This window comes from Piliocolobus tephrosceles, chromosome 11 (assembly GCF_002776525.5).
Source record: "Piliocolobus tephrosceles isolate RC106 chromosome 11, ASM277652v3, whole genome shotgun sequence".
In the NCBI taxonomy this organism is placed as follows: domain Eukaryota; kingdom Metazoa; phylum Chordata; class Mammalia; order Primates; family Cercopithecidae; genus Piliocolobus; species Piliocolobus tephrosceles.
Genome location: NC_045444.1, coordinates 4,195,727 through 4,213,076, shown reverse-complemented (window position 1 = coordinate 4,213,076; position 17,350 = coordinate 4,195,727). Strand labels below are relative to the sequence as shown.

Here is a 17,350-nt window from a genome sequence, read left to right as displayed (position 1 = left end):
GCTACCGTGGGCTCTATCCCAGCACCCCATTTTCACCTTCCCAGTCCTAACCCTCTCTAAAGTTATCTCCCCATTTTCACCTTCCCAGTCCTATCCCTCTCTAAAGTTATCTTATTTTTGTTTTTGCTCACTTGCCAGTTGTTCACCTCCTCCTTCAGAAAGAAAACTCCCCGAGGGCAGAGGCCCTGTCTGCCAGCTCCACTGCTGCAATGCCAGGCCCTAGAGCAGTTCCTGGCCACAGAAACCCTCATGAACGAATGAAGGAAGGTTTATGGAATGAATAAATGTACACAGAAATGCCACACACCCCTCTTTTGAACCCCCCAAAATATTTGTGATTGTCTCCAGCCTGGTCATTTCCATTACGTATCTCTCCATGTATCTACCTCCCCAGTTGTTTTAGTCAGTTCTCATGCTGCTAATCAAGAACTGCCCGAGACTAAGTAATTTATGAAGCAAAGAGGTTTAATTGACTCACAGTTCTGCAGAGCTTGGGAGGCTTCAGGAAACTTACAATTGTGGTGGAACAGGAAGCAAACACATCCTTCTTCACATGGCAGCAGCAAGAAGAAGTGCCAAGCAAAAGCAGGGAAGTTCCTTATAAAATCATCAGGGCTTATGAGAACTCACTCACTATCATGAGAACAGCATGAGGGTAACCACCCCATGATACAATTACCTCCCACTAGGTCCCTCGCACTACACATCAGGATTATGGGAACTATAATTCAAGATGAAATTTCGATGGGGACACAGTGAAGCTATATCACCAGTCACACAATGAACTGACAGGGTGAGGCTGCTTCAGACTTACTTTGTCTCCCAGCACCTATCTTAGGGAAAGGCATGCAAGGGGTACTTGGTGAGCTCATGTTGAATCTAAATTATCTGCTGGTAGCTCTTGACTCCACTACATTTCTCAGAGCTAGTTGGTTGCCACAGGCACACTGTCTCAGGCTTGCCATGAAGGCTGGAGTTGACCCTGTTTCCGATGTCTACATGCTGTCATCGACCTCCTTCTCCGGGGTGTGCTCCCATGTGCATGCAGAGACAGGTAAAGCCAGAACTGGATGAAAAAAATAGGACAGAACACATGTGCAGACAGGAGCTGCCTGTGTTTCTGATACCTTTTCATCTCCTGCGTCAATCCTGTCTGAGATGCAACTTCCATTTCTGCCCATAGAGTCCAGGACATTAACTCTGCTTCCTTATAATAAACCCCCCTTCTTGTTCACTCCAGCTCTGGTGGATATCTACCCTTCGCAACCAGGAATCCTTACAAACACAGGCACCCAGCAGGAAAGAGTGTCGATATAGCCTCTGTCTTTATGCTGTTCAAGGTCTCAGGTTGCAAAATGCAACCCCTCCCCATAGTGATCTTAGCCTGAGGAGATAAAAAGTAGCTCCTCTTTGTGAAAATGTTGGTCCCGGCACAGCAGCAGAATGCATGCCCACCTCCTTCTTTGACTGCTCAATGCTGTGACCCAGGGCAAGGGTCTCTTAGGTCTTTGAGGACATTGAAGTGAAAACTTCATGCGTATCTTGGATTTTGCAGCAAGTAGCTTCCTAAAAACTGTATGTGAATCATATTTTTTAAAATAGAGTCCCATTTCCCCATGGACGTGGCTATTTGCTCAGAGATACTTTCTCTTCCTTTCTGATTTATCTCCAACTGGCAGCAGCAAACTATAACCCTAGCTTCACATTTCTCTCCTTCCCAGTGCTCATCAATCAATCAACAAAATTTTCATTCAAAGCCTATTATGTGTAAGACATTGTTCATGATCTGTAAAGAGAAGAGGGAATGCACCGAATGCACTAGGGGAACTCACTCTCTGTAAAACCATGTGAATAGTCAACCTCTTATTTATCTCTTCTGTAAATTCAGATTTTCTTCTATAAGGTTTTCCCAATGAGGTGCCCATGTGTGCAGAAGAGCCTGTCTGGGTTACCATACAAATGGAGAGTCATAAAAGGATATTTAGGAATCTAAGCACTTCTATAAATCTTCAGTAATAGCAGTCACAATTGTTTGGAGCCATAATTGAGACTATTTGTGGTGTGTTCCAAGGAAAAGCACAAATAACTCACCAATCTGCAATTCCTGGCGAAGAGGGAGCAAACTAGTAAAAAGGTAATAAATGCTTAAACATAAGTTGTGTGAGGCCAACATAATTTTCCTTTGTGACAGAAGACAGACTTCTCCAACTGCAGGAACCACAGGTCAGCCACATGGACTTTCTCTACATGGACTTTTCTACAGCATGGACTTTTCCTATTGTCTACAGCATGGACTTTTCCTATTGTCTGTGGCACCCAAGAGACTTCAAGGCCTACATCAGCAGCTTCTACTCAGCTTCAGAAGAAAATACTCAAATTTGTTTCAGATATGTATAATTTACCTGGTCTACAGTGGATTCTGAGGCACTGTATAAAAGATTGTGCAGCACCAAAAGGTAAATACAATCATCCCTCCATAACCACAGGTTCTGCATCCCTAGGTTCAAACAACTGCAGATTGAAAATGATCAGGAAAAAAAACAGTGAAAATAACAAAACAATAAAAACCACAAATAAAAACAATGCAGTATAACAGCTATTCAGTATTTACATGGTATTAGGTATCATAAGTAATCTAGAGATAATTTAAACTATATAGGATGTGTGTAGGTTATAAGCAAATGCCTATACCATTTTACACATGGGACTTGAGCACCCACAGATTTTTAGTATCTTTAGGGGGTCCTGGAACCAACCCCCTCCCCATGGATATCAAGGGAGGACTATAGTAAAAAGGGGAAGCATCACAGCAAAGGGCTTACTGGAGAATTTTTTATTGTTTGCAAATCATAGACATGAACTCAAGCTAGCGTTATAAGGAAAAATAAGACACAGAATTTTGCAATAACAAATAATTACGATTTAATCTGTGGAAATCAAAAGCAAGGAACTAACTGGTCCCAGGAAGAACAATCACCAGCCACAAGTCTTTTTTCTGGATCCCAGGGAGTATCAGTTGCCTGTCGTCACCTAGCTCTCTTTCTCTCAGGCCATCAACTTCTCTCTTCTTTATCAGAAAACTGGCTTTCCTGCTGCCCATCCAATGGCTACCTGCAGCCTCAAAGTCTACTTCTTAGGGCTCAAGCTACCTGGAGAGATGCCCTCTTGGTCCACCCCAAACTCCCAGAAAGAACTGAGCTTTGACCCAGCTCATCATAGATGACAGCCACTTATTCAGAGATTGGTTGAAGCAGAGAGTAGAGCTGCCTTAGTCGGCTCAGACTACCATAACAAAACACCATAGACTTAAACAGCAGGAATTTATTTCTCGCAATTCCGGAGACTAGAAATCCAAGATCAAGGTATCAGCAGGGTCAGTGTCTGGTGAGAGCTCTCTTGAGTTGCGGATGGCAACCTTCATGTTGTACCCTCACCTGCCTTTCCTGGATGCATACAGGTGGAGATAGAGAGAAGAAACAAGCTTTCTGGTGTTTCTTCTTATAATTCCATCATGAGGCCCCGTCCTCATGATCTCATCTAAACCTAAATACTTCCCAAAGGCCCCATCTCCAACTACCACCACATTGGAGGTTAGGGCTTCAACATGTAAATTTCTGGGGGGGGGCAGAAAAAATCTTGTCCATAGAAGTACATGACATTTTTCAAAATGACAGCTAGGGGTCCACCACCAGGTATGAGGAGGCACCACCAATGTGAACTCAGCTGCAATTCCAAATGTGTCCTTTACAAAAATTAAAGTATGTGAATAAATGCTTTAAGAAGAGCTCTAACAACTTACCAACGCCTTCTGAAGGGAGGTTGACAGTCATTTGTTACTTTTTCTGGGTTGAATACACAGCACGCATCCTCCTTCCCCTTGCAGTCGCTCTAATGTGCCAATCTCCCCTCCCCTTCATTCATTGAAGGCTTGCATTTATGTGCTTTTTCTACCTCAGACTTTGTCATCAACCTGGGTGATATCAGCCAAATGGATGACCCCACAGATGGCCTCTTAATTCTGTTTTTTGACCTAGTTATTTCCAATGGTCCTCTCTTTCCCTCCCCCTCACGCTTCAGTAAATGTTATACTTCTAGAATCACTAATGCAAACACTGCCAGCCACAATCTCTTCCCCTCCACCTTGCTCACCCAACTCCTCTCACTCTGACAGTTCTTGAACTACAGTTTCTCTCTAGTCATCAGCCTTCTCCTTTCTTCATTTACTAACTCAACTTGGACTCCATGGTCCATGACTTTAACAATATTTTTGCCCATACCTTAGGCTCCCTGAACCATCTGCTGCTTTTTATTTGTACCATCCAGATAAAATCCAAGTCCAGGAAAATCCAACTGAGTGCGCCACCTCCTAGCCTCTGTCTAAGCAGGAAAAGCCAACCAGTGCAGCTTAGGACCACTGCATATTATTGATCCTCAACTTCAAGTGAGCCTGCACTCTGCCAAGCAAACCTACTTCATCATCTCTTACCATACTTCATAGTAATTTTTTCAAACTTTATTCTTCTCAAGCTTCCACCCCTGCTACCCACCCACACTCTTCTGTCTCATCGGGGATCTTGCCTCCTACTTTGCAGAGAAAACAGATGCTATTAGACAGGAAACTCCCACAATCAAACATACAGATGCGAAGGAACTCTCCCTTTCTCTCTCTCTCTCCTACAGCAGAAGAGGAGCTGACACAACTATCCATCCAAATGACCTTTGGATCCCACTGCCACCTACCACCTATGGAATCTCTTATTATCATTTTCCCTTTTCCTTACAATACTCACAACCTCTCTCTGATTGACCTTTCTCAGCTTTTAAGTATCTGCCCATCTTCGTCGCCGGAATCCAGTTTCAGCTACTCCCCCGTCTCCCTCGTCCCCTTTACAGTCAACCCTTAAGGAAGTTGTCTTCACTCACCATTGCCATGCCTTCATACCCCATGCACTCCACAGACCACTCTGATCTGGATCTGATGCCCATTATTCTACCTAAATAGCCCTTGCCAATATCTCCAATGATGTCCATGCAGCCACGGCAGACATTTTCCAGGCCTCATCTTAGTGGACCTTTCAATAACATTTGGCACTGTTGTCCTTTCCTCTCTTCTGAAAGAATTTTCTTTAAACTTTTATAACTTAACACCTTTCTTGGTCTATTTCTTCTTCTCTGGCCATACTTCCATTTCCTTTGCAAGTTTATCCTTCTCCTCAGCCCAAACATAGTGGAAGCCCTCAAAACCTCATCCCAGGCATTTCTTCTTGTCTCAATTAACACTGTCTTCCATCCCACAGTTGCAGTTACCACCAAAAAAAAAAAAAAAAGAGACCCACACATTTATAAAACCAGCCCAGACCTCTTTTCTGAGTTCTAGGTCTTCATGTAAAGCTGCTTAAGTAGCATCTCCCCTTGGTCGTTCCTAAAACATCTCATACACAAAAGCTCTAAAACTAAACTTTTGTTCTTCCCACCAGGTTCTCATTCTGCTCTCTTCCAGGAATTGTATCTCATTCAGTAGCACTACTGACAAACCTATTGTTCAAGCCAGAAGTGTTAGTGTCATCCGGACACCACCTTTTCCTCACTTGCCATATCAACTGTATCATTAAGCCTACTGGTTTTACTCTCCTAGTATCTCTTGAACCATCTGCTTTTCTCTATCTCTACCAACATTCTAACCTATCTCATACATGGACTATTTCAGAAACCTTCTACTCTGAGACTGCTCTAGTTAGCCCTCCACACTGCAGCCAGAGTGATTATTTTTCCTAAAAGCAAATCTGAACACATGCCTCACCCACCCCTCTTTACTCTTTGACCCCAAACTTATATGAGGACATTTGAGTCCCTCCTTGGGGACACTACAGCATCTACACTTCTTCCCCTCATAGGACACATCCTATCTCACTTGTAATTGTTGATGACATCATATACGCACACACTTGCAAACTTGTGCAACACAACCACTGTCAGCTCCTTAAGACAGGAGCTTCATCTTATTCCTGTCTGTGGCCCTTGATGATGTCCAGGAAAGATTTGTGGGAATGAAATAACTCAATTGAATCATACTTGAAGCTATTCATTTTTCACAGCAGAAAATTCAGAGGATCTGATGTCTCCTTAAACATCAAATTGCCTCCACTAGTCAACACATAAGACAAAAGTTGACCTATTGTCCCACTGCTTCATAGTTTCTAAATAGTCCCTGTATCTGCTCTGCAATGACTTTGAGTGATGAAATGAAACAGAGTCCATGCCAAGTATGGGGTGGCATGAAGAAGGGTATGGAGAATATATGTCAATGGCAGTGGCCAGCTGGGGCCAGGGAGTGGTGACCCTGCTGGATATCAGGAAAGGAGGCAGGAGAGCAAGGGCTGTTATTGTGCTGATAGTAAATGTTTCCACTTGGATCCTCAGCTCAGCCTCCTCTCTTCTAATGACTTTTATGCGTACCTACCCAGATCATGCACATCTCTCCTTGGCAGCAGATGGCAGCGGTAATAAGCCACAGTGGCAAGCTAAACGCTGACAGGTGGCAGGGAAATGGGCTCTTCTGCCCTTTAAAAAGAAAGCTTGTCTTGGAGATGAAGCAAATGGATGAAAACCATGCAGAGATGTGTCTTTTTCAATGAGGCACAAGTCTTTCAAAGTGACTTCCAGTGACTTTACCTATAGACCAAGAGAACACAGAGAGGGAGTCTTTATAAATGTGGCCAGTAAATCATTTCTATGGAGCTAGCCCTGATGTGCTGCCTAATGATTAGAATCTAACTCCAGACCACAGATGATGGACTCCAAGGAATCCAAAGGTCCACAGATAGTCCACCCACCCTTCAATGGCATCTCTTTACTTGTCTCCCATGGCATACTGAGCACACCTGTCTCTGAACTTCCATAGGGTTTTCTAAAAGCCCTATAAATATCTGTCCTCTTCGTCCCATTAATCCGTAGGCTTTATGGGGAAAGGTAATATGTTATTTTCGACTCTACTACTCCCTAGTGGCCATCAAAATGCTTGATATTTAGTAGGAAATTAGGCAAAATGAAAAGAACAAGCTCAACAAGATCCTGGATTTGAATCTTTCCATCCACATGATATTAAGCAAGACGTTCAACCTCCCTGGACCGTGTTTCTTCATTTGTAAAAGTGTGCAACTGCCCTGAAGAGTAAATACAAGAATTAAACTTAGTTCAGAATTTTAATTCTTGAACACAGCTCCTAGCAAAATGCCTAACACATAGTAGAAACTAGCATTAATTGAACTATTCAAGGAACTAACTCCCCGCCCCCCCCCCATTTGAAATATTGGAAAGAAGTGAGACTCCTCTAGTTCAGAAATCAGGGAGGTATTTTATACTTAACAGAAAGAAAGAATTAATTCATTAAGCACCTGCCATGAGCCAGGCACTCTGCCAGGAACATTCCTCACCAAAGCCCTGTGGGTTGGCCATTACTATCCCATAGTACAGATAAATACATTGGGACTCAAGGAGATTGTGTGACTTGCCCAAGATCAAAGTTAGTAAATGTCAAAGATAGCATAGGATCACTGATCTTTGGGACTCTAGAGGGTCAGTTCTTTTTCTTATATCACAAGAGGAAATGTGATCAAGAGTAAGGAAGTCACCAATTCACAAAGCCAATCCCCAAGGAAGAGTGGCTGGGACAGCTGCTGGGAGACACTCATCCCACAGAGTACACACACAGGGAACCCTCCAGGCAAAATTAGGGGTACAATTACATGGCCGACACTTCGCTTTTTGACCTTTCCCAAAATGTTTGCCTTTGGTATAAATAAGAAAACATGAATATGTTGCCTATTTTCATCCACTGGATTTTCTATTTAAATGCACATCTGAACATTTAAGTCCCCAGTGTAAAACCCTTCAAAGCCTCCCCAAAGCCAAAGTCCAAACTTTTCCAGTGTTGTTGCAGTCACTGATCTTGTCTCCTGACACTCGCTGCCTCTCAATTTATTACTTAGCCACACCAAGTGGTTTGCAGTAAACCAAACACAACATGCTATGCCTTCCATTCTTATTCTCTTCATCTAACTTACCCTTCCTTTCCTTCAAGATTTGATTCAGGCATCTATTCTTCCAGGGAGTCTTTCCTGACCCTTCTGTCTAGGTTTAGCTCCTATTATAATTTCTGAATTTCTCTCTCTAGCCCTACAATTGCCACATGTTTTGTACATATCTACTCACACATTTGTCTCTTGAATCTGAGTGGGAACCATATGAGGACAAATATATACTATATATAAAAAGCACATATATAGTGTATATATACTATAAATATATAGTATATATATGCCATAAATATATAGTATATATACAAATATATACAGTATATATAGTGTAAATAAATATATATGTAATATGTGTCATTATACATTTATCTGAGCCCATAGAATATACAACACCAAGTGTAAACCCTCATGTAATCTATGAACTTTGGGTGATTATGATGTGTCACTACAGATTCATCAAATAATAAATCTATCACTTTTGGTGGGGGATGTGGATAATTACAGGAGCTATGCACATGTAGGGGCAGAGAGTATATGGAAAATCTCTGTATCCTCCTTTCAGTTTTGCTGTGAACCTAAAAAAAAAAAAAAAAAAGAAACACCATCACCACTGTATTCCCAAACGATAGAGAAGCAACTCAGAAAACATACAAGAAGTAAAAGAACAGCGTTGACCCAAAACAAAGAGTAATTCCACGGTAATTGAATGGATAACACAAACATAATGCAAAGATGCCAAGTGAACTCAAAGTGCTTGATCAGTGGATTGCATCAGGGAGGCTGTAAGGAGGCTCTGAGCACTTTTCTGCAAAGGTATGTTTATGTCTTTGCAGAACGTTAACCTGAACAACCTTTGTGAACTAGGTCCCACTCCTGCCCGGTAGTCTGGATTATCTGATATGAGTTTCCTTCCAGGGACTTACAGAGAAGAGGGAAATCCTAGGCTGGGGAAAAGAAGTCGGTCGGTTGTCATGGAGACACCACTAACAGAAGGTGATGGTCACTGGAGCAAGAAGGGTAACGCCAATCACCTTGTGGAAGAAAGAAAACCCACCATTGACAGTGGTATTTCTCAGCTAAGTCTTTTTAAGAAGAGGTGAGCTTACCAACCAAAAAAAGTCAGGACCAGACAGATTCACAGCTGAATTCTAACAGAGCTGCAAAGAGGAACTGGTACCATTCCTTCTGAAACCATTCCAATCAATAGAAAAAGAGGGAATCCTCCCTAACTCATTTTATGAGGCCAGCATCATCCTGATACCAAAGCCTGGCAGAGACACAACAAAAAAAGAGAATTTTAGACCAATATCCCTGGTGAACATCAATGCAAAAATCCTCAATAAAATACTGGCAAACCGAATCCAGCAGCACATCAAAAAGTTTATCCACCACGATCAAGTTGGCTTCATCCCTGGGATGCAAGGCTGGTTCAACATATGCAAATAAATAAATGTAATCCATCATATAAACAAAACCAAAGCCAAAAACCACATTATTATCTCAATAGATGCAGAGAAGGCCTTCGACAAAATTCAACACCCCTTCATGCTAAAAACTCTCAATAAACTAGGTATTGATGGGATGTATCTCAAAATAATAAGAGCTATTTATGACAAACCCACAGCCAATATCATGCTAAATAGGCAAAAACTGGAAGCATTCCCTTTGAAAACTGGCACAAGACAGGGATGCCCTCTCTCACCACTCCTATTCAACATAGTGTTGGAAGTTCTGGCCAGGGCAATCAGGCAAGAGAAAGAAATAAAGGGTATTCAATTAGGAAAAGAGGAAGTCCAATTGTCCCTGTTTGGAGATGACATGATTGTATATTCACAAACCCCATCGTCTCAGCCCAAAATCTCCTTAAGCTGATAAGCAACTTCAGCAAAGTCTCAGGATACAAAATCAATGTGCAAAAAATCACAAGCATTTCTATACACCAATAACAGACAAAAAGAGAGCCAAATCATGAGTAAACTCCCATTCACAATTGCTTCAAAGAGAATAAAATATCTAGGAATCCAACTTGCAAGAGATGTGAAGGACCTCTTCAAGGAGAACTAAAACCACTGCTCAACGAAATAAAAGAGGACACAAATAAATGGAAGAACATTCCATGTTCATGGATAGGAAGAATCAATATCATGAAAATGGCCATATTGCCCAGGGTAATTTATAGATTCAATGCTATGCCCATCAAGCTACCAATGACTTTCTTCACGGAATCGGAAAAAACTACTTTAAAGTTCATATGGAGCCAAAAAAGAGCCCATAGTGCCAAGACAATATTAAGCCAAATACACAAAGCTGGAAGCATCATGCTACCTGATTTCAAACTATACTACAAGGCTACAGTAACCAAAACAGCATGATACTGGTACCAAAACAGAGATATAGACCAATGGAACAGAACAGAGGCCTCAGAAATAATACCACACATCTACAACCATCTAATCTTTGACAAACCTGACAAAAACAAGAAATGGGGAAAGGATTCCCTATTTAATAAATGGTGCTGGGAAAACTGGCTAGCCATATGTAGAATGCTGAAACTGGATCCCTTCCTTACACCTTGAACAAAAATTCATTCAAGATGGATTAAAGACTTAAATGTTAGACCTAAAACGATAAAAACCCTAGAAGAAAACCTAGGCAATATCATTCAGGACATAGGCATGGACAAAGACTTCATGACTAAAACACCAAAAGCACTGCCAACAAAAGCCAAAATTGACAAATGGGATCTAATTAAACTAAAGAGTTTCTGCACAGCAAAAGAAACTATCATCAGAGTGAACAGGCAACCTATAGAATGGGAGAAAAATTTTACAATCTACCCATCTGACAAAGGGCTAATATCCAGAATCTACAAAGAACTTAAACAAATTTACAAGAAAAAATCAAACAACCCCATCAAAAAGTGGGCAAAGGATATGAGCAGACACTTCTCAAAAGAAGACATTTATGCAGCCTACAAACACATGAAAAAATGCTTATCACCACTGACCATCAGAGAAATACAAATCAAAACCACAATGAGATACCATCTCACACCAGTTAGAATGGCAATCATTAAAAAGTCAGGAAACAACAGGTGCTGGAGAGGATGTGGAGAAACAGGAAAAATTTTACACTGTTGGTGAGACTGTAAACTAGTTCAACCGTTGTGGAAGACAGTGTGGCGATTCCTCAAGGATCTAGAACTAGAAATACCATTTGACCCAGCCATCCCATTACTGGGTATACACCCAAAGGATTATAAATCATGCTGCTATAAAGACACCTGCACACATATGTTTATTGCGGCACTATTCACAATAACAAAGACTTGGAACCAACCCAAATGTCCATCAATGATAGACTGGTTTAAGAAAATGTGGCACATATACACCATGGAATAATACCATGCAGTCATAAAAATGGATGAGTTCATGTCCTTTGTAGGGACATGGATGAAGCTGGAAACCATCATTCTGAGCAAACTATCACAAGGACAGAAAACAAAACACTGCATGTTCTCACTCACAGGTGGGAATTGGACAATGAGAACACTTGGACACAGGATGAGGAACATCACACACCAGGGCCTGTCGTGGGGTAAGGGGATGGGGGAGGGATAGCATTAGGAGATATACCTAATGTAAATGAAGAGTTAATGGGTACAGCACACCAACATGGCAGATGTATACATATATAACAAACCTGCACATTGTGCACATGTACCCTAGAACTTAAAGTACAATTAAAAGAAAAAAGAAGAAGAAGAAGAGATGAGCTCAGAAAGCTCAGGCACCAAACTCTCCATGTGTACAGCAGGGTAGTAAATAGGCGGCCAGCAGTGCTGCTATGAGTGTTCAACGTGATCCTGAATATAACAGGTCTAATGCAGTGTCGGGCACATTTAATACACAGTAGCTACTATTAACTGGTCAGTTAATTTCCCATCACTTTTATCTCCAGAAGCTGAAATTCCCTAGAAAATGCCTTTTGAATTTGGATGTGAGGAGACAAGTAAAAATTGTTTCTCCAGTGGAGTCTCCACTGGCAGATTTGTTTTCCCTGAAGTGCCTCTTTTATTTAATCCACGATATTATTCCAGTATATCCATTATAGCAAATACTCTTAAGAAGAAAGGCTTGAATTCAGAAGTAAATTGCACTCACAGATCATGTCTGCGAATGTGCATCATTAATGTTTAACTGGCAAAACCAGATACAAGGAAGATAGATGATCCCATTGGAAAAAGCCAAATCGGATTTTGGCTTGTCCCCTTTTACTTTTTCTTTCTGACAAACGAAAAGCAAAAATTAAATGACTTCTCATATGGCTTTTGTGCATTTGCAACAAGTCAGGAGAGGCGCATCGGTCCTCAGCTGGTCAGCTCCATGGTCATTTATCTGTTATTGACAGGGGCTCATGGAGAAAGCCTGGGATGGAAACAACTCCTCATGTATGTGTCAAGTACCGTTAATATTTGTTTGCATCCCTCCTTCCCTTTCTTCTTAGAACTGAAAACCAGCCGTCTATTTCCCTCAGACTAGAATCTATTATTTATGAATTATTTCTCTATTCCGCGCTTTGCTCTGAAATGCAATACTGCCAAACCCTTCCAGCTGATCAAGGGTTTCAGACAAAAGGACTGCAAAGACAGGACAGCATCCAAAAATAGAAATTAAATTCATTTATCCTTATTCCACCTGACAAAGAAATTATGCTGAATAGCATGATTTTTACCTACACACAGGAGAAAATGGAGAATAAAAGAAAACCTATGTTTGAATGCTCCCAGCCTCCCTTTTTATTGGTCCCATGATGCCCTTCTTCCCTCTTCTCTGGCCCCCAGCTCCCCAGCCTGGCCAGCTCCCACCCGCTTTCCAGGCAGGCTTTGCCATGGAGCACCAGAGCGCAATGAGGCTCAAACAGGAAGTGCAGGAAAAGACCCAGGCAAAGTGAAGCAGGGATCCTGGGAAGTTTTCCCAAAGAAAGACCCAGGGTTCTGTGACTTCTTTAATTGATCCCACAGCCGGATCAACCTGGGCTGAGGATGCAGGCCCAGTCATAGGGCTTAAGTTTACTTTAAAGATAAAGAACTCCATCCCAGTACCCCTCCACCATGGTGGGCCTGGGGTGCATTTCCATTCTTCCCATTTAAACTTCTATTTCAATGGTTTAACTAGAAACATTAGTTCAGTGGTTTGAGCACAAGAATACAACATCAAAAATTATATATATATATATATATAATTTATATATACACACACACACACCCCTAAACCCACAGGCACACATACCTTTAAAATTTCAAATATACTTATATTGTCCAAGCAATTATGTATATATTTATTAATACATTCTGAAAACTAGCCACAGTTATATGCAATAATGTTTCAAACTTCAGACAACTTCAAGTCTCCAGAATCCAGCTACAGTTAAGAAGGCAAAGAACTCAGCCCCTGAGTGGCCAAGCCACTAAATGCAGTTCCTGATTGTCCCACATGTCCCTGGAGTCTAATCTAGTCCATGAAGTAGAATTGTGGGCCTGGGGCTGGCAGCAAAGCTCTCACTTCTTCAGAGCTGCAGATGCAGAAAAAAATTAGGAAATGGGCACACTGAGAGGAAAAGAGGAAGCCAGAAAAGAAGATGCACACAGCAGCAAATAAAAACTCAGCCTAGGCTAGTTGCTAGGAGCCAGAGGATTCAAACACCAGGCAGACAAGAGCAACAACTTCCGACTGGTGCTGGCAGGTGGGAGGGGTCCTGGGTGAATACTGAAACCAGGAGCAGTAGCCGCAGTGGATAAAGCATATGTGTTGCCTGGTGTCTGTGAGTCAACAGCCTGGGTTTCTTTAAAGGCCTAGAGATGGAGAGCAAGACACACAGCAAATGCCCCAGGCCTCCCTGTTGAACAGCAGTTGAACAAGCTGGAGTTTCTCATCTTCCGCTTAGAGCAAATCAAAAGCAGCAAATTACAAGTGACGAGCAAGAAGCTGACACAATTACTCATGACACAGCAGCAGGGAGTAACAGCAGGAATGTGACAGAAGGAAAAGAAACTCCCTAAATTAAGAAAGGACATAGACAAGAACTCTAAGCACAGCCCCGCCACTTCCTAAGGCTCTTGATGATGTCACTTAACCTCACCACAATGTGGCTTCCTTGTCTGTTAGACATCAGTGATGACACCTGTTAGTGGGGCCGTCATGAGGATTTAACGAAACATGAATCTGAAGAGCCAGTCGGTGTCTGGTACATAGAAGAAGCCCCAAAACATTGCTTCCTTCCTCCGTTCCTACATGGATTAACTTCAGTCCACTCACCTGACAAAGCACTTGACCCTTAGCTGCTCTCCCAGAGAACCAGAGAGGAAAGTTCCTAGTATCTCATATTAAGAAGAGAATGAAAACTCAAGGGTTAGACCACATGGACAACTTAAAAAAAAAAAACGGAGGAGGCTGATACGGTTAGGCTTTGTGTCCCCACTCAAATTTCATCTTGAATTGTAATCCTCGTAATCCCCCACGTGTCAAGGGAGAGATCAGGTGGAGGTAACTGAATCATGGAGGCAGTTTCCCCCATGCCGTTCTGATGAGAGTGAGTTCTCACGAGATCTGACGGTTTTATAAGGAGCTCTTTCCCCTTCGCTCGGATTTCTTCTTTCTGATGCCATGTAAAGAAAGTTCCCAGCTTCCCCTTCACCTTCTGCCATGATTGTAAGATTCCTGAGGCCTCCCCAGTGATACTGATCTGCAAGTCAAACCTCTTTCCTTTATAAATTACTCAGTCTCAGGCAGTACTTTATAGCAATAGGAAAAGGGACTAATAGGATGGCCTTTTTTTTTTTTTTTTTTTTTTTTTTTCCCGAGACGGAGTCTCGCTCTGCCACCCAGGCTGGAGGGCTGGAGTGCAGTGGCCGGATCTCAGCTCACTGCAAGCTCCACCTCCCAGGTTCATGCCATTCTCCTGCCTCAGCCTCCCGAGTAGCTGGGACTACAGGCGCCCGCCACCTCGCCTGGCTAGTTTTTTGTATTTTGTAGTAGAGACGGGGTTTCACTGTGTTAGCCAGGATGGTCTCAATCTCCTGACCTTGTGATCCGCCCGTCTCAGCCTCCCAAAGTGCTGGGATTACAGGCTTGAGCCACCGCGCCCAGCCTACGATGGCCTTTTAAGTGGAGAGTCAAGTGTGAAATTTCTTGGCATGACACCTTGGATACCAACCAACAGGTGCTGCCATTGTCACCATGGTTGTTGTTTTGACAATCTGCAAGAGAAGAAAATGCTTCACCCCTGTCTTAGTCTCTTCGGGCTTCTATAACAAAATACCTCAGACTGGGTGGCTTATAAGCCACAGAAATTTATTCCTCACAGTTCTGGGAGGTCCAAGATCAAGGTGCTGGCAGAGTTAATGTCTGGTGAAGGCCGGCTTCCTGGTTCTTAGACAGTGTCTTTCTCACATGGTGGAAGGGGAAAGGGGTTCCTCTGGGGCATCTTTTAGAAAAGCTCCAACCTCATTCACAAGAGCTCCACCTTCATGACCTAATCACCTCTCAGAAGTTCTGCCTCCCAAAACACTGTCACCTTGGGAATTAGGATCTCAGCACACGAATTTAGGCAGGAACACAAACATTCACCCTAGCACCTTTTTATGAAACATCCTGCCATGGTTTGAATGTGTTGGAAAAGTAATCCTTAATGCAACCGGGTTGGGAGGTGGAGCCTCACAGAAGGTAATTGAGTCACAGAGCCTCATAGTGGGCCTTGCAAATCGTGCTACTGGGACTGGACTTTACTGCAGGGCCACTGGAGTGTTTCAACTTAACATATCAATATACAAAAATATTAATAAAGTATATTACTTTTGGATCCATACTTGGCCTTTGAAATCTGGTGTGTATTTTGAACTTGCAAAACATCTCAATTCTGACTAGCCACATTTCACATGGTAGTTAATGGCTACCATAGTGGACAGTGAAGATCAGACACCTCCTCAGGTGACCTGGGTTCAAGCAAGCATTTTTGGAGAGAATCTCCACGGGATATAAACAGCACTGAAAAGTCATTATGAGGAAACTGGGAGACAGACGTGCAGATTGACCATCCTACTTCACCAATAAACCGCACGCCCTCCTGGTACTTTCTTTAAGATAAGAATCTTTATCTTATTTGCCATAAATCTCACCTTCAGTCAAAACAAAATGCCATTCCCTGGTGCCCTGGAGAATACTGGAGTCTGGAAAATGCAACTTGGAGGAAATACCGAAGGGTCTTCAGGAGAACTCATCTGGTCTCTTCGTGCCACCTTGAGACCTCTACCAGGAGGACACTGAAGCACCAGCCACTTATGACCCCTAGAGGGCGTGGGGATTCTGCCTGGTACTGGGGTTTCCAGGGTAGAAATGTTCTTCCTGCAGAGAAGCACCCAGAGGGTCCCTGGCACCATTTCTTCAAGGGAACAAGAATCTGTTGGTGACCAGCACCAGAGTGGAGGCAAGAAACCAGTAATACCTGGTTTCCACACCAAACTCTTTGAATGTTGAAGAAACAAAAAAGCACTCTTTCAAGTACAGAACCTTCTGAGGAGTCGATGGGCTGCCTCTCACTCTTCCAGTGCAGCTAGAAGAATGCACAGTGTGGTTTTTGGTACAAGCCAGGAGCCAACTGAAATTTTCTTCTTTATCCTCCTCCAAAAGCAGATCTGTGGGACAAATGTTCTTGCAGGGAGTATAAAAATATTGTGTGCTTTCATTTTGGCCTCACTGCATATTTTGCCAACACAGGTTAACAAGGCAAAAGGGGAAGAGAAAGGACAAAAAGACAAGCATGAGGGGTTTTATGTAAGAAAAGCTGCTGACAAGCACGTGAGCCACACACAGCGCTTTGAGTGCCTGCATCTGCTGTGTGGAGATAACAAAGGCACCTTACCCTTTGTGATGGGGGAAAGAGGTTTTGACATTTGACAAGTTAGCTCCACTAAAGAAGGAATTTTATATCAGTTATTTCCCTCATGTTAAAACAAAACAAAACAAACAAACAAACACAAAAAACAGAGAGAAGCAGAGCGTCACATCCAACCTCTCCAGCACATGCAGAAACCTTCTCTTCTCCGTCGCTAACTCGTTTCCTCCATGAGCTCGTCCAGTCCCACGGCTTTAAGTTCCATCTACATGTGTGGTTCCCAAGGGTTTATCTCGAGCCCCCTGCTCACCTGTACCACACCCCATCTGTTCCTGGCCCTATTTCCCTCTCATCACAGTCGACCGATTACTCAGTCCAGAACTCTTAGAGGTACCCTTGACTATCTCTCTCTCATCCCACAG

General features: G+C 42.6%; 1 long non-coding RNA gene across 1 annotated transcript in view; it reads right to left on the bottom strand.

Annotated features, from left to right (window-relative positions):
* The window catches only part of LOC111521662, a 287,063-nt gene that overhangs the window by 79,332 nt on the left and 190,381 nt on the right, over positions 1 to 17,350 (bottom strand). The window contains exon 8 of the long non-coding RNA XR_002725022.3: positions 6,461 to 6,672. This is a non-coding gene — a long non-coding RNA (uncharacterized LOC111521662). The remainder of the gene's footprint in view (positions 1 to 6,460; positions 6,673 to 17,350) is intronic.